This window comes from Cyprinodon variegatus, unplaced genomic scaffold (assembly GCF_000732505.1).
Source record: "Cyprinodon variegatus isolate N-32 unplaced genomic scaffold, C_variegatus-1.0 Scaffold10, whole genome shotgun sequence".
Classification (NCBI taxonomy): Eukaryota; Metazoa; Chordata; class Actinopteri; order Cyprinodontiformes; family Cyprinodontidae; genus Cyprinodon; species Cyprinodon variegatus.
The window spans coordinates 280,229-287,853 of NW_015150463.1; the positions used below are offsets into that span (position 1 = coordinate 280,229).

General features: G+C 37.1%; 1 non-coding gene across 1 annotated transcript; it reads left to right on the forward strand.

Annotated features, from left to right (window-relative positions):
• The first annotated feature begins 7,256 nt into the window (after positions 1 to 7,256).
• On the forward strand, positions 7,257 to 7,328 carry trnaa-cgc. Its single transcript has one exon. It is a non-coding gene; the product is annotated as a tRNA-Ala (tRNA).
• Positions 7,329 to 7,625: the final 297 nt, after the last annotated feature.

Below are 7,625 nucleotides of genomic sequence, written 5' to 3' on the forward strand. Positions count from 1 at the left end.
TAAATCTTAAAACATACATTTTGGTCAACAGCCGCGAGTTTTAGTTTCATTGCTGAATCGATACAAAAACGATTATGATAATGAAAAATTACATATCAAAACATAAAACCACAAACAAAAGAAAATAACGGTAACTAGGTTGCTGATTTTTCTTTGCCTTTACAGGATTCCAGAGGAGTCTGTCCTGCCAACTCTTATCTTGGAAATATTGGGGATATAACATCATGATTAAATTTATTTATATACAATATGTAAAGTAACATACACTGACCAATGTTCTGTACAATACATTACAGAGATCAGTGACATGCTCTCAAGGGATCAACATGTCAACTAAAATGGCACGATTTAACAATAGGAAAGAAATAATGATTTTTATTCTAAATGTGTTCTCTTTATAAATGTAAATTCCATAATTCATGCACTGCTGACTCAGATACATGGAAGGTAGTCGAGGTGAACAAAGTAGATATCAGCCTCTCCTTGCACCCTTATTCGATCCAGGTCTTTGGCACATGCCCATTGTTTTTACTTTTTATATTGCTATTATTAATATATGATTACACATAAACAAAACATGGTGTTCCATAGCCTGTTGTATAAAAAAATTTATTTGTGTGACATAAAAAGTGAGAGAAGACAGGATGGCAAAAAGTCATCTCCCTCTGATAAAAAGCTGTGCGGACCGTCATAAATACAAACAGCTAACAGGTGTGCACATTGCTACTACTCCTTAGGTGAGCAGAGGGCAGATTTTTTAGTGATGGAAACTTTGATTGTTATGACTGACTTAGTCTTTATAAGTCACTCACCATAGTGATTTGAGTTTTGGACATACTGATTCCCCATATGAATTACCCACTATAGTATAAAACCTTTAAATGCAAAATATTAGTCACCTACATTTTTCCATATTTGAGATTTAGTTTTAAGGATTTAATTTTCTACTTTTTGAAAAAGGGGCGGATTCTGCCACCTGTAGAGAGTGTAAATGTTCTGCCATTGAGCTTAACCATCAACTCACTGCCACATCTCGGCTAGGTTGAAATGACTCGTTACTCTCTGGCTTGTTGCTAGTCCAGCTGAGCCAGAGATTTGTTTATTTAGTGAGGCTACCCAGCTATGGCTGATCTGAGATGACCAAGTCAATAAATCCCTGATCCCACAACTGCTTGGCTTGAGCTGGTTCGTTATCTGCTCTCATTTGTCCAACTGAATTGTTAACTCACAGATCCACCCCTGTTCTATAGCGCTGTGTCTGGTTAGTTTTGTAAGTGAGTTTAGTTGGGTTGCAGCTAGTATTTGGGTGTTTCATTTGCAGCTCAGTGCAGAAAATAAACTGCGGTTTGATGTAAAATAACAAAATAATAGGTTAAGCTTTCCAGTGAACATGGTTTGTTTCTTATACGGATAAAGGTAGCATGGCAGGAGTAAGTGAACGGGGTATTAGAGATGACCAAATAATGACTTATGAATCAGTAAAATGACTCACAGGTTTGGACCACTCATTCGGGAACTCACATAATTTGTGTTTACACCAAACACTGATTGAAATTTGGTCCGACAAATTGGTTGATTAGTGTTCTTACTTACTGTTCACAAACTTTACCATACGTGAGCTACTATGTAGATGCCTTTCAGGGATAACACCTGCAAGACATCACGCAAAGGGCTGTATAAAAGGGCATGTAGGAGTATGTGTGTTTGTTTAATTTCATTTTGTATTAGTAATGTTTTAATATCTGTGTGTGGATCACAGCACATGTCTGCAAATACTTCAAATTACTCACAGATAATTTTTATTAATACAAATATCCATACCTACACATAATATATATATATATATATATATATATATATATATATATATATATATATATATATATATATATATATTTTTTTTTTTTTTTACGTTGTGACATTGTCTCTTCATTTAACCCACCCCCTGGGGAGCAGTATGGGGTCTTGCTTAGGGAGCCAGAGTAGCAGTCCGTGGGAGCATGTGGGACTTGAGCTCAGAACCTCTGAGACCCGTGTGCAATGCTCTAACCAGTAGTTCACCACTCCCACATTGAGGTTTACCTAGGTCACAAATTGAGTATCAAACACACAGGTAAATTGAATCTATTTTATCTCCATAAACATCCTTTGCCAGCGCAGCAATATGTGGCTCAAATGATCAGATTTTTACTTAGTCATTATTATAATAGATAAAAAAATGCTACTAAAGTATTGCTGTTGTGTGTTATTCAGACAAATACGTGTCTAAATTTGTACTTTCATTGCATTGTATGAAAAACATTCCACTTGAACATAACTCTAAATAAAAAGAGTGTCTCTATACCTTAGTATTACTTTTGAAGCATTGCTTTTTCTCTAGATCAGTTCGAATCTACCGGTACCTAAAAGAGAATATCATATACCGGAGGCTATTAAATATAATGATAGTTTTGTTTGTTTAGTGTTAAAATTGGAATCTGTTTATATAGGAAGGAAATTGTAATTAAACTTTAATTACGACGGTTTAGAAACCAAACCTGAACAGAACCCAGTCTCAGTGCAGATGTGTCAGTCTGGTACCAGCAGTCATCCTCATTACAAGCTTTGAATTGTTTGTATCTTCTCACCCATCTGAGAGCTGGAGGTGTTAGTTCCGCTGCCTTTAATGTGGAGATAATTTCACCTTCCTCCTCCTAAACAACACAAAACCTGAGCAAGCAGCAGCTGCTACACACTGTTATTAACACACGCTCACAATGATCTACCTTGCTTGAAAAAAGTAAAGATGCGGGAAATTCACACTAATGATAGAAAGGTTGTTTTTAGTCACTCATTTTTAGTTTAAAAAGGTATTAATTGGAAGACTTGTTTTCTGAAAATGTTGATAAGGAGAAACATCTGATGTTGAATGTTTGCAGCTTTAAGGAGTACAATGTGAAAGTAAACAGTCAGTAATCAGAAACAATAATTTTCAGTCCACTAGTTAACCCTTTTCAGTAAAGGCTCCTTAAGAAGCAGATTGACTGGGAAAAGCATTTCCATCACAGGCTCTATGTGGTTTTCAGCAATACTTGTGTAGGGTGGGTAGAGGCTGGGATGATGAAAGGTAGAAACCACGACAGTGCTACGTATAAATGAAACACATGAATGCTGAAAACTAAATTAAACATACCCCAAATAGTGAATGCAACAGAAAAGGCTGCAAATGATCAATACAAGCGAATGGAGAAATGCTGCAAACACTACAAACAAAAGCAAGTAAAAAATTTGCTAATTTGCTAAATATAAACGAAATTCAACATACCAATAAGGGGAGTTGACCACCAAGTCAGGTAAGATTGAAGAACCTATGGAAATTCTGCTGATTTTTCTACAATATTTAAAAAGATTATGGAAATAAATATAAAAAAAATGACATGAAGGAAAATTTATCATATGGTTCTCTCGTTTTTTTTTTGTTTTTTTTTATTCAGGCATCCCATTAATGTCTTTACCAACGATCTGGTTCATCTGATTTGGTCCACTCCCCTTAAATGACTGGTTAGGGGAGGGGTCCTGTCTGGCCCGCAGATATGCAGTCCAATACATACAGTAAGGAGATGTTCACTTTGTATTCAGCCAGCATTAACCTGTTCAGCAGATTAATGTAAAGTTACACTATGATTTTATAAGACAACGTAGCCAGTTTTTACTTTCAGTGTGTATGCAAAAAAAAATCTAAATCAAATGTAAATCTCTTTATTGTCCCACAATAGGGAAATTCCCTTCATGATGTTGTTCCCTGTTCACCAGAGGTCCCTCAAACCACTTTAGGTACACACTGAGCCCTAATGACCAGAAACCTCTAAGATGAGCTCAAGTGATTTTCAGGCCAGTAGTTCATCCGATTTAATTTATTTAAATTAAAATAAATTTAGTTGGCCAAACTACATTCAAAAACTTGTTACCAAAGGAAGAAATTCAATTAAGTTGGAGCTGCATTTTCTTTTAAGAGTGTGTTAAAGTTTTGCGCTGCAGACTTCTTCTAAAGGGAGCTAAATTCTTACAAAAACTCTAGTGCGCTTTAACAAACATTGATTTAAAAGTGTCAAACCTTACATAGCCAGCTTAGTTAGTATTTCAATTGAACTGAATTCATTAGAATTGAACTGAACTATGCTTTCAGGATTTATAATCTGTTGTGGAAATAAATCAATTTATGGGGGCTAAGTTAGGATGACCCCTTAAATTAGAAAGATGTTTAGGTCTAAAACAGAACTACGTTACTATTTATAAAATTTGTTTTACAAGCATGGTTATAAGAAAAAAATAATTTGCATGTATATATACACATATATAGTATAAAACCACCATAACCATATATCTGAAAATATTGCAGTTCTTTTAAACTTTTGTGTTTTTTAAATTTATTTAAACTTCAGTATTGCTGGAATATTCCAATCTGAAAGCACATCTCTTAAGAAAATATTTACAATTTCCCTGCTGTCATGACTATTCAAAGCTTTTGCTTCAAAAATAAATGTAACAGCAACACTTCTTCCTCCATCCTCCCTCCCTCGAACGCTCCGGTAGTCGAAGTGTTTCTGCGCTTGGCTGCTGAAGGCCTGGAGATGCAGATGGCCGGCTCAAGCCCAGTCCGAAATTTGCTTCTCGAGACGGATGGCTGGAGCAGCTCTTGCTTGCCAACGGCCGGCTGCAAACACAATGACGAACGTCCAGTCACGAAAGAACAGAGCGCGCGGTCCTCAATTTGACATCTTAACCCTCCACCTGCTGCAGACGCATGCAATGCTCTGATAGAGTCTTTTATTCATCTGCCACTGAGTAGCTCTGAAAATAGAAGCAGGGAAAACACGGCAGAGCTCAGAAATAACTGTTGGTCAGGGTATTTTAAGCAGATTAAAGCAGTGACTTGTTATACTGTCATGTGTTTTGATTTTATGCCATTAATATTCATCAAGTAGGAGAAGTTCTGCTTTATTAATCAACAATTTGTATAAATCTTTTACTAGATCATATCAATAATGTTTTAAAAAATTCAGCTTTTGGTCATATTTCCTTACCACAATCAGAGTAGAGTGAGTAGGTGTCGTTTTTGTATTCCAGTATTTTTTCAGATCTTGGACCAACATGTTGTATTGTTCCTCGACGTCCCCTCCTCTCATGGTGGGTGTCTGAGGGCTCACCCCAACAGACGACTGTGGTATGAGCCCAGCTTCCTCCCAGATGATGTGTTCGAATGTGGGTAGTGGTCGGCGCCCATGAACCCTGGCGGCGGTGGGAGTTTGGCCTAGTGGAGCCTGAAGTTACAGTGTGGGCGTCGGTCTTGATAAAAGCTTCTATTCAGATGTTTGACAGAGAAGGTGGAGGTTGGGGGGCCAGGATCATTGATGCTGGATTTTGGGCTGAAGCCTCAGCGTGGGTGTGTGGAAAGATTCATGCTTGTTAAGAGTGGTTAAAACAATACAAACATCGAAAACAATCATCAGTAAGATACATTTTTCTTTGTAAAAATATGGTTAGTGCCATTTATGAAAGCCAGATATGACTGTGATAAAAATTAATTCACCAGATAATTAATTCACCAGATACAGTAAAGTTTTTTTTGTCCTACCAAAAGATTAAAATTGTGTCAAAAGAGTATGTTTTTAGAAATAAACTGTGACAGTATAATAAAATTTTGAACTTAACACTCACATTAAGACCAATAATGGCTAAATAAAGGTCCTGCTTCTAAAATAAAAAGAATCCATTAATATGAATGATGAAAACAAACACTGGCACATAGTCACTTATGTTATGTTATCATATGACTATTCACCATAGCCACCACTGTGGAAAAAGAAAAAGCTTAAACTTGTATCTTGTATCATTAAACAGTACCTCATAATCATCAAATAACTTTAACTAGCTGCCTGGGGCTTTAAGGAGATGGGGGAGACAAGTTAAGGCTGATTTACACTCAGAAACCAGGTCTTCTGAGTGTGTGTTGCAGTGAATGCAAATATGCCCCCGCCCCTGCCGCAGACACTCTGGTGCACCTCTCCAAAATTGTAGGTGGCCGCAGACAGTGCTGCATACAGGAGGCCTCTGATTGATAAAACCTACATCCACTCTACACTATGCATATTTCCTGTTTGGTACCTTACCAGCTTTTTTTGTTTTGTATGACCATCATTCTGGAAAACGACTCGTTGATCCAAATGAGATTGACTTGTGCATACAAAATAATTTGTAATGGCGTTCACGTGTAAGGTGTGGACCGAACTATGTAACAAATTGATGGGTAGGACAAACCTAAGCCCCATGACATTGGTAGTAATGAACACTTAGATGACTGTTAGAGGAAAATGAGCTGGTTAGAAGAATCTGCTCAGTGGTGCAGTGGGTAGCACTGCTGCCTTGAAGCCAGAAGGTTTGGGGTTTGATTCCTGGCCTGCGGTCTTTCTGCATGGAGTTTGCATCTTCTCTGGGTACTCTGGCTTCTTCCCACAGTCTAAAAACATGACTGATAGGTTGATTGGCTTCTCTAAATTCTCCTTAGGTGTGTGTGAATGGTTGTTTGTCTCTGTGATGGACTGGTGACCCATAGACAGCTGGAAATAGGCATCAGGACCCCTTGGGTGAGGCAGAAAATGGATGCTTGCTTGGAGCACTGAAGAGTGGAACAATGATGCTTAAGGAATAAATGATCCAAATCTTTCATTATGGTATGTGCCTGCAAACTTCATTAGCACATACTATAATTCTAGATAAGAAATAGAGACCAGATAAGTAATTTAGATAAAAAGTAATATATAATATTTTAATGTGAATATAAATGCAAAATAACTATCAACACATTCCGTAAAAATTAAAAAAAATATCCACTGGACTTGGTTTCCAAGATTTGAAGACGTTGAGAAAGCTTCCTGGAGAGGTGGCGAAACGTCTTCAAATCTTGGAAACCAAGTCCAGTGGATATTTTTTTACTTTTTTACGGAATGGCTATGACCTGGATGACTGAGAACCTTCATCAGCAACTATCAACACAGGTATCATACAAATATTAAACAGAAATAAAAAGTGTGTGTTTTATTTTGTTCTGGTTGTGAACTTGTAAACATATCTTACAGTGATTTCAATATTTTAATTTGTCAGAAAAACATTTAACATTTTAACTGTAGGAAAAAAAAACGTACCTACGGCTGTCCATACACAGTCATCCATCTATTCACATTTATGTATTTATTTATTTATTCATTGACTGATATACAGGGGATGTAGCTCAGTGGTAGAGCGCATGCTTCGCATGTATGAGGTCCTGGGTTCAATCCCCAGCATCTCCATGCAACATTATTTTGAGGAGGTGCCTTGTGTTATTGATTCCCAGAATTTCTAAAAGTAGAATGGACGGTAGATCTTTACTGCTGATAGCTGCTCACAAAGAGACTGGTTTCCTGGAGGGTTTCTTCCTGTTAAAAGGGAATCTTTCCTCTCCACTCGCTACAAGCATGCTTAGTGTGAGAGATTGCCTTTGTGTCGATGAGTTGATGCAATCAACTGGTTTTCCTTATATAGAAACTTACTTTTAATCAATTTGACTGTATTATCTGGTGAGCTGTAAAGTGTGTGGAGATAAGGTG